The 17,749-nt window shown below is 34.2% G+C and overlaps 1 non-coding gene across 1 annotated transcript; it reads left to right on the top strand.

The window, feature by feature from the left end:
- The first annotated feature begins 11,564 nt into the window (after nucleotides 1-11,564).
- Nucleotides 11,565-11,671, top strand: LOC123324153. Its single transcript, XR_006539645.1, has one exon. It is a non-coding gene; the product is annotated as a U6 spliceosomal RNA (small nuclear RNA).
- Nucleotides 11,672-17,749: the final 6,078 nt, after the last annotated feature.

The following is a 17,749-nucleotide window of genomic DNA, read 5'->3' as shown; positions in this document are numbered from 1 at the left end:
GTCTCTCTCTGTCTAATAAATAAATAAAATCTTTATAAAAAAAGTGGGAGAATGGGAGAGTGAGATGGAGAAGAAGCAAATTTGTCATAAATGTACATTGTTGATATAATTGCTGTGGCTAGACAGTGAAGGCTTGCTTTTATTGGAAGCTCCTGAGAAACTTCTCAAAGTTGTCCTAATGATGACCTGAAGACTGGCAATTTTATCTATGGTTCTTATTTCCCTTTCACTGAGGGCCATCCTCAGAGGACATTAACTCTCCTACACTTTTGGGCATTGCTTAGGTTCAACCTGAGGAAACTTTTGTAGGTTGTGTTGGAGAAATTATGAGATGAGAGATAGAACACGAGATGCTATCAGTGTTAAGTGAGTGTAATTTCCCCTGGAACTATCCACCACAGGTGTGGCTAAAGTCAGGGGCTTGGGCTTGATATCAGAGGTATTTGAGGCAGTATCATTTTAGGTTAATCACTGTATCTGAAATTTCCAAAAACTTCAACAGATGAAATTTTGATTATAAATCTATAAAAATAATAATAAATCTGTATTCAAATATTTTTTATAGAAATGTACAAAGTTTTAATTGATTTAATATTTAAATGTTAGAAGATGAACTGAAAGAATTTGGTCATTTAACAAAGTGTAAGAAATAGAACTTGGGTTTATCTAGGAACAGAGTAGAACTCAAGGTGCATTTAAGACTCAGTTAAGAAATTGAATATATGCTTAAATATCTTACAGGTTTGCTAAAGAATCAGTGACTTTGTGCTCACTTGTGGTTATGCAGGAATTTTAAACTTTCTGTAAGAAGCTATTAGATCTGATTATATAATGGCAGTAAAGAAAACAAAGTACAAACCCATAAAGACAAAGACACGGAGTATGAGAGAAAAGAATAATAGATAAGAGGAACCAATGCATTTGAGGAAAATGGGAATTGAACTACACAATGATTGTTGATTTTTTAGATAGAGAAAAAACAAAACTTCAGCTTGCAAGAAGGAAATAAGCAGAAGAGAAATTGTGATGTGATACAGAATCCTGGAAAAGGCAGTAATTTGGAATGGAGGAGTAGGGATAGCCTGTCAGGTAATTTGGATAGGAAGGGGTCAGGAGATGATTGCTTGATAAATTTTATATGGTGCACTTAAATGCACAGATTTCTCTTCCTTAACTTATATGGAGAATAGAGTGTCCTTTCTCTTCCCTTTCAAAGGACCAGAGGTATCCTCTTTCAGACTGAAAACCTGAAAATCTCAGAACTCAGTTGCTCAAGCACAGTTGAGAGGACATATTTCAATTAAGATTTACATTTTGCTGCATGTGGTAGGCTGCCCACAGTGGTCTAACTGTATTTTTTCACTTAACAAGAAGACTACAGAGAGTGTTTTCTGGCATTGGTTCAGAGTCTTAAGAAAGTCAAGTAAAATGTCTTAGAGGTTTTCATGGCCTTTTATTCATGGTTGCAAAAATGGCTGCTGGAGTTCTCACTATTAAGCCCACATTTCTGGCAGAAAGACAGAGCTAAAAGAGAATGATATCTTTTATGACTGCTACTTTGTCATATGGCTACAACATAACCAGAAAAGAGAAAGGAAAATATTTGATGTTGTTTTACGTTGCCTGTTGCCAATCCCCCAATGCATTCTGATATTAAAGAAAAAAGGAGATGGATATCTCAATAAATGATTATACCACCATTTTAAATCATAAGAGACTCTTAACAATAGGAAACAAACTGAGGGCTGCTAGAGGGGAAGCGGGTGGGAGGATGGAGTAATTGGGTGATGGGCATTAAGAAGGGCATGTGGGGGGGGGGGCACCTGGGTGGCTCAGTCGTTAAGCGTCTGCCTTTGGCTCAGGTCATGGTCCCAGGGTCCTGGGATCAAGTCCCGAATTGGGCTCCCTGCTCAGCGGGAAGCCTGCTTCTCCCTCTCCCACTCCCCCTGCTTGTGTCCCCTCTCTCACTGTGTCTCTCTCTGTCAAATAAATAAATAAATAAATAAATAAATAAATAAATAAATAAAAAGAAGGGCATGTGGTGTACTGAGCACTGTGTGTTATATGCAACAGGTGAATAACTGAAATCTACATCTGAAACTAATGGTACACTATATGTTAACTAATTGAATTAAAAAAAGTTAATACAAAATACCACCATTTTATAAAACAATATTCCCAGCAGGCTCTGTTGCTTTAAAATATTCACTTTATAACAAGAGTTGTTACTTTCACCTAGCCAATACTTACATCAATGTTTATCCCTTTTCTGCTTTATCCCTTCCTGTTATTAGTAAAAGTTCACTTGGGCTCCCTAGAAGCCATGAGAATAAGCTTGCAATAAATCTGGTTGGTTTTCAACAGCAATTTGACGACCCTGAGCACAGGGAAGTCCATTGATAGAGGCTTTATCTCCATAAATTGCAAATACATGGATGATTTTGAATGATCTTCCTTGAGGTCTTGTTTCATGATGATAAATTTAGGGTGACTTATTGGAATGAATGTTATTATCATATTTTCATAGTTCCAAGTACATGGAGTTGTAAAATAGATTATTGAATGTGGTATTACTGACAACTATCCTCATTTTGGAATTAAATTATAATGTACTGAGCTGAGGAGATTATGAGAGAAATATTTAAAAAGTCTTAGGGGTATGATCAGGCTGTTGGGTAATTCCAGGCCTAGGAAAGGAAAATGACAACTGATTGAGATTCCTGGTACCCTGATTTCAGAGGGACATTAAGATCAATAAGTAACATGAGGAGACACAGGAAGCCAAACTTGTGATAATATTGAGTGCCAGAGGGTATGTGCATCTCAGTTTATCTTCTTGCTTTACCATTATGTTGCTCCTGGTCCCATAGGAGGGGAAAATGAGGAAACAATTATGAAAGCCCTAGAGGAGAGTTTAGGTATGTGTTGGACCTAATCTCTGTGGATGACACAAGAACCCACATCCTATAGCTCTCCCTGAAACACTCCTTACGATTTCAATGTAATTTGGTGCATGCATCTTTAGAAATGACAAAACACTTTGCAAGATCATCTACTTTATTTTCTTCTCTCTACAAGTTCCCAGCACAAGTGGGTCAACTGTCTCCACATTTTAACACGGTGACTGTTGCAGAGGAATGGAGGAGTATGAGTACAGTCATGAATATGTGTGATGTTAAGAAGTATCTGTAGCACCCAATGCCCACTTGATCCAAAGGTAAGGATTTACGGTTAAGGTCCCATTTATGATTTGACTGGTAGAGTCTGACTCATGCATTTACTATTGTTTTGACTATTACTCGGAGCCTATAGTTGTACTTGGGATATGTGCACTCTGTGAACATGTGCTATTTTTAGATTATATGTTTCCCCTCTATAACCCCGTTTGTTTGTTTGCTTTTGTTAGTGATTTCAGTAAATGGATATATCTGAAAAACTAAGGCATTATTATAAGTCATTATTGTATGGTATTGTAAAATAGATTACTGAATGTGGCATTATTGACAACTGTCCTCATTTTGGAATGAGTCATCATTATTATATATAGCATTAAAATAAGTCATTATTATGTATAGCATGTCCTTGTGCATTCTTCCTTTGAATCCAGCTTAGTTTCACCATGTCCTTATCAATTTGGGAAAAATATGCTTTACAAAATTTCTCCTGTTAGTCTGTGATGGTTGTCATCAGCCGTAACTCCTCTGAAGGCTTTGTCAAAACAGTTGAAAAATTGGAAAGGTGTGAATGAAGCTGTTTGCTGAATATAAAGAAAAGAGCATTGAAGTACAATTCACGCTCTTACTTCCACTTCTAAGCCTTTAGATATTTGACCTTTTTAAATTTTGCTTCTAGCAGAGATGCCCTATATAACTCTTACTTTAAGGAACAAGTTGCTTTTATAATTTTTTTTATTATTATTACTTTACCATTCAGGTATTTCCATTTAAATTAAATTTGATATCATTTTAAAAAAATAATAAAAAGTGCAGCCAAAGTTCAATTCCTGAGCAACAATAATTTTAGAAAGTTTTGTATTATTGAACCAAAGGGTTTTTCTGTAGTTTTAACTCTTTGTTTCTACGATTTTTCTCATTAGTCACATGAGTGACTGTGATATAACAGGCATTGAGGATAAAGAAGGTCTGAAAAGAAACAATCCTTGTCCTCATGAAGTTGAGAATCTAGCCAAGGGAGGCAAACAATTCAATCATTTGGAGACAATTTATTGAGCGCCTGGTCTAAGGTGAGCACAAACAAAAGCCCAGACCAAAGAAATCATTTTAATGGGAGAGATAGATAATAGGGAAGCTAACTAAAGAAAAAAAAAAAAAAGTACTGGTTTTTCTTTAATAGTGATGCATATTTGATATAAAAAAGGCACATTTTAAAAAAGAGCAGGGATCGAGAAGAGGTTTTGTAACTGAGTGGTCCAAAAAGGCCGCTCTGAGAAAGTCTGTTTTGAACAGATTTCTGAATAATATCAGCTATGAAGCTGCATAAAGATCTCAGGGATGGGTGATTATTCTGGTCAAAAAATTGTAAAGACTCTAAAGTCACAATACAAGCTGTAAGTTTCTGTAATAAGGTAAGTTCTAACAAAGAATTAGAAGAAATAACTAACCCAGGTTTGAAAGAAAAGGGACCTATGGAATTAATATTTAATTAAACTCTAAAAGATAAGTAGGACTTAGTTACAGTCCCCAAATTCAAGAAACTCACATGCCACAAGACAAACACATAAACAAATATATATGCCAAAAACATTAGTAAAAATACAATAGAACAAAATTCTGATGATGCTGATATACATAGGGAATGAAAGATCATAAACAAAATGCAGGTAACTGAGAGTGTGTGGGAATGTTGGTAAAAAAAGTGGGGAAGAGTAATCCCTGAACATGTCCTAAATGAAACAATTCTTGTGTTGTGTTTTAAAGGGTAAATAGGAGTTTGCCTAACTAATTAGAGAAGGATGCCTCAGCTTTAGGAGGTACAAAGCCAAAGAGGTGTGAAAAAATACTGTAAATATTTTCATGTTTGTTGCTGCTTCCAGTAATGGTGATCTAAAAACTCCTACTAAGGACAACTAAAAATCCAGACAAAATATCTTTCAATGTTAAAAATATCAGAATGTTTATAAAAATAAGTGAGGAATTACTGGGCCAAGATATAGAATATAATGAGAACCTAGAGATATATGCCTTGAAGCCATTTTTGCTCTGAGAGCCTTTGAAACTGCTAAAACACACTGAGTTGTGCTTTTAATAGACTCTTGATACTAGAGGGGCAAAATTCAAAACCCAGCAGCAATCAAATTTGAGGACTTTGGTACAACCCAAATTTAAGTTGAGATCCCCAAAGCACAAGGAGAAGCAGAAATAAAAGCAGTATAGGCTACCTTGCTTTCTGTGTAAACTGAGAAAGTCAAACATTGAATTTGGAGTATGATTGTCCTGTAGGGCCTCAGGTGCAAGAGAAAACCCTGTCAAGGAGGACAATACCATTATTATAGCTCATAATTATCCCCACCCAAAAAGAGTTTCGAATATAATGTCTTGGACACAGCAAAATGTAACAAAGCACACAAAGAAGGCATTAGCAAGATCTGATAGACACAAGGAATTATGATATTAAAATGATCAATAAAGATTGTAAAATAGGCTTGCTTACTCTGCTCAAAGAAATGAGAAGGCAGTAAATTGAACAAGAAAACCTGAAACTGGGCGCCTGGGTGGCTCAGTTGGTTAAGCGACTGCCTTCGGCTCAGGTCATGATCCTGGAGTTCCTGGATTGAGTCCCCGCATCGGGCTCCCTGCTCGGCAGGGAGTCTGCTTCTCCCTGTGACCCTCCCCCCTCTCATGTGCTCTCTGTCTCTCTCATTCTCTCTGTCTCAGATAAATAAATAAAAAAAAAAATCTTAAAAAAAAAAAAACCTGAAACTAAAAATGAGGATGAGAAAAATTTTATAAATGAACCAAATGGTTACTCTAGAACTTTAAAGATATGGCAGCTAATTTAAGACACAACAGGGTTGCCTGGGTGGCTTGCTTTGTTAAACCTCCGATTCTTCATTTTGGCTCAAGTCATGATCTCAGGGTTGTGAAATGGAGCCCCACTTTGGGCTCTATGAGGAGCCTAGAGCCTGCTTAAAATTCTCTTTGCCTCCTCTCTCTACCCCTCCCTGCTCTCTCCCTCAAATAAATAAATAAATAAGACAAAACAAAAGCAAACTATGAAAATAAATATAAACATTTTGAAACAAAAACAAATTTGAAGATAAAATAGAGAAGACCTACAAAGCTAAAAGTTCATGCAGAAAAAAGAAGGATCTACTATAGTTAAAAAAATGCATATGACACAGTGTTAAGACATCAAAAGATTTAAGCATGTTCTTTACAGAAAGGATAATCCAAATGGCCCCTCATATATAAAAATTGTTCATCTTTATTACGAATCTGGAATACAGATTAAAACCTAGGATGACATACTGTTACGCATTCACCATATTGGGCAACAGTAAAAATGTCTTGCAAGAATGTGAAATAATGACAGCGTCCATATTTTGCTGGTAGAGTATATATAATAAAAACATTTTAGGTAAGTTGGACAATACTTAGAGAACTTAAGGATAAATAAATCTTTGGTCCATTCCTAGAAATATAGCATGAAATATATTAAATGAATTTTTGCACCAGGATATGCATACAGATGATCTAGTCATTCTGTTCACAACAGCAAATAAATAGTGGCATATTTGTACAATGGTATATTAAATAGCAGAGAATATTAACAAACTGGGAGAAGGGGTTGGGTTGTTAACAAAAAGAGGTCTTCTATGGTTCTGGCTATGTTCTATTTCTCAAAAAGTTCCAGTTAAGGGCGCCTGGGTGGCTCAGTTGGTTAAGCGACTGCCTTCGGCTCCGGTCATGATCCTGGAGTCCCTGGATCGAGTCCCGCATCGGGCTCCCTGCTCGGCAGGGAGTCTGCTTCTCCCTCTGACCCTCCTCCCTCTCATGCTCTCTGTCTCTCATTCTCTCTGTCTCAAATAAATAAATAAAATCTTTAAAAAAAAAAGTTCCAGTTAAATGAGTTTTCAATTCAATATATATATATCTGATATATATATATATATATCTCCTGTATATAGGAGATATATATATATATATACAGCCCAGAAGCTGTAAAGCTAGGCTAAGGAGACTTTATAGGGCTTTCTGTAGTCTGCCAAGTACTTTAAGCCATCTATTATATCATACTTCAGTGTTCAAATCTCCATTTGTTTCCTCAGTTTCCTAATATTTATCTTAAGGTGACCTGACCTAGACTTTTGGTTACCCTTGTATTGTAAAATACAATATTGTAAAATAGATATTTCTATTATTATTATTTTTTTAAAGATTTTATTTATTTATTTGACAGAGAGAGACAGTGAGAGCAGGATCACAAGCAGGGGGAGAGGGAGAGGGAGAAACAGGCTTCCCGCAGAGCAGGGAGCCCGATGCGGGGCTCGATCCCAGGACCCTGGGATCATGACCTGACCCGAAGGCAGACGCTTAACGACTGAGCCACCCAGGCGCCCCGATATTTCTATTTTAACAAAGCCCTTTTAACGCTCAGAGCCTAAAACTTAGAAAGATATTCTGTCATCTCACTAGAGTAGAAAATATATAGTTACCCATTAACTAATGATATCCATGTCTACATCAGATGCATGACATTTTTAATTCTTGGGAGCTTTTGCTTAAATGAATTTTCTAAGCTTCCTTTAAATGAAGCTTTAAGCCATCACCACATGAGTAAAATTAAAGAACTAAATGAAAACAAGCCAAGTATTTACAGAGTAATAGAATGTGCAGTGGAAAGAGTACAATTCTGAAATCATAAAGCCTAAATTAGTGTGATGCATCTTTACTAGCCATGTAATCATAAACCAGTTATCTAAATGTGTTAGCCTCAGTTTTTTCACTGAGGTGAAATGGTGATGATAATACTTATTATGCAGAGTTGTGTTGATTTAATGAAGCATGGAGCATGAGAGTTTCATATTCCATGCTAAAATGATAGCTATTTTTATACTTATAGTAATTCTAATAGTAGTAATTAAATTGTTCAAAATGATGATATTCATTTATATTATGAGGCACTATATTGACTATTCATAGACACATTTACCAAAATATATTTCATTTTATTTTACCCCCTCTAAAAATGTGCATTCCATAACTCAATATGAATCTCATTATGAATAATAATTACTATAATAAATACACTGATTTTTTTTCTATTTATTTTTAGGGAAGTATCCTTTACTGTTGAACATAAAGAAACTTAAACAAGTCTGTCTTGTTTGTATGGTGCTTTCTTATGAAATTAGATGATAGAGTTGTATGAAATAAATTCATGCAGTTAAGACATTTATCTTTGAAAAACTGGATGGTCAATTTAGTATTTCAAAAGATTTTAAATTTAAACCTTAAAACTGACTTCTTTCAGCCTTATTTATAGCCCATCCTCCATGCTTCATTAAGTATTGCTTCATTGTAAACTAAGTAATAGTTTTGGTCACAGGTTATATAAGTAAAATGGATTTTATATTCTGTTATTTCAGAGTTAGTTGCAGTTTCTACCTCCTTACTTCCTTTTTTGAAAAATAGATTCTTTTTTTTTTTTTAAATATTTTATTTATTTGTTAGAGAGCGAGCGAGAGAGAAACAGCATGAGAGGGGAGAGGGTCAGAGGGAGAAGCAGGCTCCCCGCGGAGCCAGGAGCCCGATGTGGGACTCGATCCCAGGACCCTGGGATCATGACCTGAGCCGAAGGCAGACGCTTAACCATCTGAGCCACCCAGGCGCCCGAAAAATAGATTAATTCTATAAAAAGCTTTTTTTCAGCTTTTTTGAGAAATAATTGACATAATTTGTAAATTTAAGAAATAATTTCCTATAACATTGCAAATGTTTTAACATTGTGTGAATTTTGTACAATATGATAAATTGCTATACATCTATATTGCAAAATAACTAACATAAGAATGTTAATACATCTACCATCTCATATAGTTGCCATTATTTTTTGTACATGTGTGATAAGGAATTTTAAGACCTACTCTCTCAGCAACTTTCTTGTATATAGTACCATAGAGATAAACTTCAGAGATATTGTGGGTTTGGTTCCAGACCACCTCAATAAAGTGATTATCTCAATAAACTAAGTCAAATTAGTATTTTTTTGTTGTTGTTTTCCAGTGCATATAAAAATTATGTTTACACTATAGTGTTCAAAAGCATTATGTCTTAAAAAATGTATATACCTTAACTAAAAAAGTACTTTATTGTTAAAAAATGATAACCATTTTCTGAGTTTCCAGTGAGTCATAATTACTGATCACAGATCACCATAACAAATACAGTAATAATGAAAAAATTTGAAATATTGCAAGAATTACCAACATGTGACACAGAGACACAAAATGAGCAAATGCTATTGGAAAAATTGTGGCAGCAGACCTGTTTGATGCAAGATTGCCACAAACTTTCAATTTGTAAAAATGTGATATGTGCAAAGTGCAATAAAGTGAAGCACAGTAAAACAAGGTATGCATGTATTGTTAACTATGATTATCATGCTGTACATCAGATCTCTAGAACTTATTCATATTATAGTTGCAAGTTTGTACCCTTTGACCATCTTACTCCATCCTATCCCCACACCCTGTCAATCACTAATCTACTCTCAGTTTCTATTAGTTTGCCTTTTTTCAGATTCTATATATAAGTGAAATCCTTCAATAATATATTTTTCTTTGTATGACTTATTTCACTTAGCATAATGTCCTCAAGTTCCATCCATGTTGTTGCAAATGGCAGGATTTCTTAGTTTTTCATGGTTGAGTAGTATTCCATAGTATATATATCCCATACTTATTTTATTCGTTCATCCATTGATGGACACTGAAGTTATTTCCATGTCTTGGCTAGAGTTAATAATTTTATAATGAACATAGGAGTGCAGATATGTCTTCGAGATAGTGACTTCATTTTCTTCAGGTATATACCAGAAGTGGGATTACTGAATCATATGGTAATTTTACTTTTAATAATTTGAATAATCTCCATACTGTTTTCCATACAAATTTATATTCCTACCACAGTGCATGAGTTCCCCATTTCCCCAATATTTCCCAAAATTTGTTATTTTCGGTTTTTTTGATAGTATCTAACAGATAGTGGGTAATATCTTGCTGTTTTTTAAAGGTAAAAAAATAAAATGACCTTGACCTGATTGTTTATGTTGAGCACCTTTTCCTGTACCTGTTGGTCATTTATATATCTTCTTTGAAAAAAAAAAAATGTCTATTCAGGTCCTTTTGCTATTTTTTAAATTAGATTTTTTTTTTTTTGAAATTAAATTTTAGAAGTTCTTTTAATTTTTTGTTAACCTTTTTTTAAATTTTAATTTTTAAAAATTTTTTTCCCTTTTTTTGGTTTTCATTTTTTTTTTTTTTTTTTTTTTTTTTTTTTTGCTATGCAGAAACTTTAGTTTGATGTAATCCCATTTATTTATTTATTTATTTATCTATTTATTTATTTATTTAGCTTTTGGTCTTATATCCACAAAATTATTGGCAAGACCAATGTCAAGGAGATTTTCCCCTATGTTTTCCTTTAGGAATTTTAAAGTTTCATGTGTTACATTTAAGTCTTTAATCTATTTCAAGTTAAGTTTTGTGACTGATGTAAGATAGGGGTCCAGTTTCATACTGTCATATGTGACTATTCAGGTTTTTTTTTTTTAATGATTTTATTTATTAGAAAGAGAGAGAGACACAGCAAGAGAGGGAACACAAGCAGGGGAGTGGGAGAGGGAGAAGCAATTTCCTGCCAAGCAGGGAACGCGATGCAGGGCTCGATCCCAGGACCTTGGAATTGTGACCTGAGCCAAAGGCAGACACTTAATGACTGAACCACCCAGGTGCCCCTGTGACTAGTTTTAAAGATCATTTATTGAACAGATTATTTTTTCCCCATTACATATGCTGGCAAATAATTAGGTCAAATATTAGGTGACTGTATGAAAGGATTTAATTCTGGGCTATCAATTCTGTTCCACTTGTTTATTGGTCTGTGTTTATGCTGGTACTTTATTGTTTTGAGTATGAGGGCTTAGTAGTATAGTTTCAAAACAGGAAGTGTAATGCCTCTACTTCATTCTTTCTCAAAACTGCTTTGTGTATTTGGGGTCTTTTATGGCCCCATATGAATTTTAGGATTTTTTGTTTATCTCTGTAAAAAATAACATAGGAATTTTGCTGGGGATTGAATTTACAGATTGCTTTGTGTAGTATGGACATTTTAACAATGTTAATTTTTACCACTCATAAATATGGAGTATCTTTCATTTGTGTCTCCTTCAATTGCTTTATCAATGTCATAGTTTATAGTGTATAAATCTTTCATCTCCTTAGTTAAATTTATTCCCAAGTATTTTATGATTTTGATGCTATTGTGAATTAGATTTTCTTTTTCAGATAGTTCATCATTAGAGTGTTAAAATACTCATGTCTTGTGCTTACTTTGGCAGCACATATACTAAAATTGGAATGATATAGAGAAGATTAGCATGATCACTGCACAAGGATGACACGCAAATTTGTGAAGCGTTCCATATAGAAAAAAGCTCATGCCTTTTGTATATTGATTTTCTATTTTGCAACTTTACTAAATTTGCTTATTCTAAATTTTTTTTTAGTAGAGTCTTTAGGATTTTTTTCATGTAAATTCATGTCATCTATAAACAGAAAATTTTACTCCTTTTTTTATTTGGAAGCCTTTTATTTGTTTTGCTTGCCTGGTTTCTCTGGCTAGGAGATCCAGTACTATGTCAAATGAGAATGGTGAAAGTGGACACACTTGTCTTGTTTCTGATCTTCGAGGGGAAAACTTTCAACCTTTTTCCATTGAGTATGTTGTTAACTATGGGCTTGCAATATATGGTTTTTATTACGTTGACGTGCATTCCTTCTGTACCCAGTTTGTTGAGTATTTTTATCATGAAAAGATGTTGAATTTTGTCAAATGCCTTTTCGGCATATATTGAGATGATCATATGATTTTTATCAGTCATTTTATTAATATGATGCATCATGTTTACTGATTTGCATATTTTCAACCATCCTTAAATCCCAGGAATGAATCCCACTTGATCATTGTTTATGATATTTTAATGTGCTGGTGAATTCAGTTTTGCAGTATTTTGCTGAGAATTTCTGAATTTTTTATATACCAGGGATATTATCCAATAGTTCTTTTTATTGCTGTTTTGTTTTTTCTTGTAGTGCCCTTATCTGGTTTTGGTATCAAGATAATGCTGGCCTTGTAAAATGAGCTTGGGAGTGTTCCATCCTCTTCAACTTTTTGGGAAGAGTTTAAAAACATTCTTTAAATGTTTGGTAGAATTCACTGTAGAAACCATCTGATTCTGGACTTTTATTTGTTGGAAGGTTTTTATTACTGATTCAATCTCCTTACTCATTATTGACCTTTTTTTTAATATTTCATATTTTATATATAAAGATTTTATATTTCTTTATGATTCGGTCTTGATAGGTTGTATATGCCTAGGGATTTGTCCATTTCCTCTAGGCTTTTTGATTTGTTGGCATATATCTGTTAATAATAGTCTTTTTTGATCCTTTGTATTTCTGTGGTTTCTGTTATAATGTCTCCTCTCTCATTTCTGATTTTGAGTCCTCTCTCTTTTTCTGAGTTAGTCTAGCTAAAATCTTGCCAATTTTATTTACCATTTAAAAAAGCAATTCCTAGGGGCGCCTGGGTGGCTCAGTTGGTTAAGCGACTGCCTTCGGCTCAGGTCATGATCCTGGAGTCCCGGGATCGAGTCCCGCATCGGGCTCCCTGCTCGGCAGGGAGTCTGCCTCTCCCTCTGACCCCTCATGCTCTCTCTCATTCTCTCTCTCAAATAAATAAATAAAATATTTAAAAAAAAAAAAAAAGCAATTCCTAGGTTTTTTTTTTTATTCTTTATTTCATTTATTATGGCTCTAATTTTTATTTTTTCCTTCCTTTTGCTAATTTTGGGTTTACTTTGTTCTTTTTCTAGTTTTTTTGAGGTGTAATATTAGGTTGTTTATTTGAAATCTTTCTTTTTGGTATATACATTTATGCCTATAAACTTTCCTTTTATAACTGCTTTGCTGCTTCCCATAAGATTTGGTATAATTTTTTATTTTTATTTGTCTCAAGGTATATTTTTTCCCCATTTTGTCTTTTTTTTTTTATTTCTTGGTTGTTTAAAAATGTGTATGTCTGTGTATTTGTGAATTTTCCAGATTTCCTTCTGTTATTGATTTCTAGTTTAATATGATTTGCCTGGAAAAGATACTTGATATGCTTTCTATATTCTTGATTTTTTTGAGACTCTTGTTTTGTGGTCTAAAATGTGATCTATCCTAGAAAATGTTCCATGTGTGCTTGAGAAGAATATTTATTGTGATCCTGTTGGATGGTATGTCCTGTATATATCTGTTAGGTTCATTTGACATAGTGTTTTATTTTTTTTTTTTAAAGATTTTCTTTATTTATTTGACAGAGACACAGCACGAGAGAGAACACAAGCAGGGGGAGTGGGAGAGGGAGAAGCAGGCTTCCCGTGGAGCAGAGAGCCTGATGAGGGGCTCCATCCCAGGACCCTGGGATCATGACCTGAGCCGAAGGCAGACGCTTAATGACTGAGCCACCCAGGTGCCACCGACATAGTGTTTTTTGTTGTTGTTGTTTTGTTTTGTTTTTAAGATTTATTTATGAGAGAGGGGGAGGAGCAGGGACAGAGGGACATTCAGAGTCCGTGCTGAGCAGGGAGCCCTATATGGGACTCGATCCCAGGACCCTACAATCAAGACCTGAACTGAAGGCAGAGGCTTAACCAACTGAGCCACCCAGGCGCCCTGGTATAGTGTTTATTTTTTTTTTTTTTAATTTTTAAAATTCTTTTTAAATATTTTATTTATTTATTTGAGAGAGACAGAGATAGTGAGAGAGAGCACAGGAGCAGGAAGGAGGAGGAGAAGCAGATTCCCCACTGAGCAGGGAGTCCTATGTGGGGCTCGATCCCAGGACCCTGGGATCATGACCTGAGCTGAAGGCAGACACCTAACTACTGAGCCACCCAGGCACCCGACACCCAATTTGTTATCTATAGTTAAGGGTCTTTTATGATTTGCCTCCCTCTTTTTTTTTCTTTGCCCCATGTTTATCTGTTTTGATTCTCTATTGTTTTCTGTTTTGTAGGTACGTTGTTCCTTATTTCCTGTCTTGTTCTCTTCATTTGTAATTTGATGACTTTTTGTGGCAGTATGCTTTAACTCCTTTATCAAAATCTTTTGTGTATCTACTACATATTTTTCTTTTGTATTTACCATGAAGCTTACATAAAATATGTTAGTTATAACATTCTATTTTAAGTTGATAACAACTTAAGATCATTACTGTATGGGAAATTTATACGTCTATAACAATAGGTTATTGATGTTTTTATATTTTATATCTTTTTTATACAGCACATTCAATAACAAATTATTGTAGTTATTTTTAATAGGCTTGTTTTTTAACTTTTAAACTAGAGTTGTAAATAATTTATGTACCTCCATTACACTCTTAGAGAATCTGGTTTTGACTATGCATTTACCTTTAACAATCAATAAGGAACCATTCATTTTGCCATCTTGATGACATCACTTCCCCCAGATATTTATTAAATTTTACTTTAGTTAATATATGACTATATTTTATTTCTAATAATAGACATGTCAATTTTACTGTTTTTAATATTAAGATTTTCTCTTTAGCATCATTATCATCTATTTCCTTTTCAATTTTATAAATGTTTACATTTCTGGTGTTAAGTACAAATATGAATTTTAAACTCTGGATCATATGCTCCATGGTGGCAGAAATTTGTCTTTTCATCACACACACACACACACACAATTGGTACTAAATGGATCTTTGTTGATTGGTGTTCTGACACTAGCAGAGCTGACAGAAGCATAGATAAAGCAGAAAACATAATGACTATCAAAAAGGTGAACCTGAAGATAAAAAGCTACTTTTAGCTTAGTTACTTTGATATACACTCTGGATAGCATTCCAATTTTCATGGATTTTTGGAAAGCAAACAGCTCCCCTCCTAAATAATAAATTTATTAATTGCATTCCTTATGAGTCTTGACAGCAGTCAGCTTTGTGGGTTTCTGATTCCATTCCAAGGGGTTGAATGTCTGTTTGATTTATGTAATAGGCAGGAATGTCATGAAGAAACATTGTAGGATAAAATTTCTTAAAGACAGGAACACAGATGTCTGCCTATGGACTGTGTGGTGGGTGTTAATGAAAATGCATTGAGCAGTGAGGGAAGGGCAGGAAACAACCATAGGAAAAGTGACCTGAGTTTGTTTTTGTTTGGTTTTGTTTTGTTTTAAAGATAGATAACGCTTCCCCCCCATGGAAATTTTCAAATTTATTTTGCTCTAACAACCACAAATACTTAGAACATTATGAACACAATATGGGCATTAAAGGATAAAAACAAACAAAAAGTTGTGTAAATTCTGTGTTCATCATTATTTCAGCCATGTTTTTCTATGCTTAACTGCTCATAGAAATTACACAGTCCAGTTTCTAAATATTATACCAGACTGTTAAACCAATGCAAAGGGTTTTATGCAATTTTCCATAACACCATCTAGATTTTCTACATTGGCTGTCACTCCTGAAAATTCTCAGTTTATAAATGTTCATGCACTGAAACACCATATATTTAATATAATAATATTCACTAGATATTTACTTAGTTTACTACTCTATTTTGACCCTAACTGTTCAATTTCTTCTGTTTTCCCCCCTTATTTTCTACAAATGTCAATTCATCACATGTTAGATAAAGTAAAACAAAGAGGAAGCTGTTAGTAGGAAGTATTAATAGGTGATTTGATGTTACTTTGTGAGATATTCTTAAGTAATAGGCAAGATATTTCCATATCATCATTCTAACACCTTTAAGTAATACAGCACAGTTGTTAAGCTTTAATTAAACCTTCATAAAATCTTTATATGTATTTTTTTTCTAATTCACAAGTCATCCCTTCATGTCCCATTCAAAGCCCACTCATTTTATATAATAATTATTTTATCTGCCCAGTACAATCTTCATTTAACTTATTGCTCTGGGAATACAAAAGGATGGGAAAGGAATATTTTATAATGTGATATTTTGTCATTTATACACTACAGAATCTGTGTAGGCATTCTTTGATCAGAGATCTATGCAGGAGGTCCAAATTGAAGAAAAACAAACAAAAAAATATTTGTTATCAGCCCTGTCTTGTAGTTTCATTTGGAGGAACCACAAAAGGAAAGCCATTAAAATGTTTGTTTTTCTTTAATTTTTAAAATTAATTTTAATGTTTTTATTGGATTATGCTCCCTTAAACTCATCTGGCACCATGAATAGAAAACCAAAGCAATCTATCTGACAGTAATTCAAGATGTTGCCTTTTAAAAACTTCACTGGAAGTAGTCTCATCTATAGAGTAGATGAGCCTTGGACTCAAAAGTGTCATCATAGACTTTGCTGTCAAGGGAATCATCTCAAATAGATCTATTTCTATGTGGTATGTGGCTTGTCAGGTCCATCTAGCTCATGCAACTGGTTTTCTGTGTCCATAGCTTATATTCCATAAGGTCTGTAGTATAGTTATCCAGCTAATCTTCCTCTGGGCAGATTTTTAACTACCTATGTAGCCCCAAAATCTTAGGGTCTAGAAATACAGCAATTCCCACAGCTCCTGCTGCCATATTGTAATACATCTATTTCTTTGTTCTTATCTAATAACCATGTGGCTATTGCTGATGAGTCAGTGCATTCTTTTTCAGACAATTCTTGTGGCAGATCCTTAGCCACAGCAGCCAGTGAGCTGTTTTACCATTGAAAAGATGTCATGCAACAGCTTTCCAAAATTATTGTTTTCAGCTACTTTAGCATTTTTATCTATTAATCACAGTCTCTTCTTCTTTTATTTACCTTATGCTGTGTTGATTATACCTGTTTCATTACGTCAGAGGCAAAGTGTCAGAAGAAGATAGGAATGACTCTCAGAAGCTATAACCACCTAAAGTATTTTGTGGATGTTTTCTTTTTTATTCCACTTAGTATGCTCCTAGGTATGCAACCTCCACTTGATCAGAGTTTCCTTGGCAGATTCTATAGTTAAAACTGTATCATCAAACTTTTTTTTAAAGCAAAAAAAAAATATATATATATGGAAGTGTTTTACATGCAGTGTAATTCAAAATACTAGGGTTTACTACTCTACTGTGCAGTGAATTTTGATCAAGAAAACAATGATTTGGTAGTTAGAACCAATTAATATCTCTAAATATTGGATGTGGTCCCTTCAATATTCAAAAAAGGCCACCAAATATTGAGCTTTTTACTCAATTTCCGTTGGGCCCAAGGCAAATAATACATTATTCACTGGAAGAAGTGATTTCATGGTGGTTGCAAGCCAATAAATAGCCTGAATTCACTTTTGGCATTGCACCTTGCACTTTGAAACAACTATATTCTCTTTTATATTAAATGTTATAAATAGTTTTATTCTGTGTTTATAGAAAGGAAACCAGTTAATTTCCATATCAATCCCAATACACTAGTTTTTTACAACAAACTACCTTTC

This window comes from Neomonachus schauinslandi, chromosome 2 (genome assembly GCF_002201575.2).
Source record: "Neomonachus schauinslandi chromosome 2, ASM220157v2, whole genome shotgun sequence".
Classification (NCBI taxonomy): Eukaryota; Metazoa; Chordata; class Mammalia; order Carnivora; family Phocidae; genus Neomonachus; species Neomonachus schauinslandi.
This window is presented reverse-complemented; position numbering and strand designations above follow the sequence as displayed.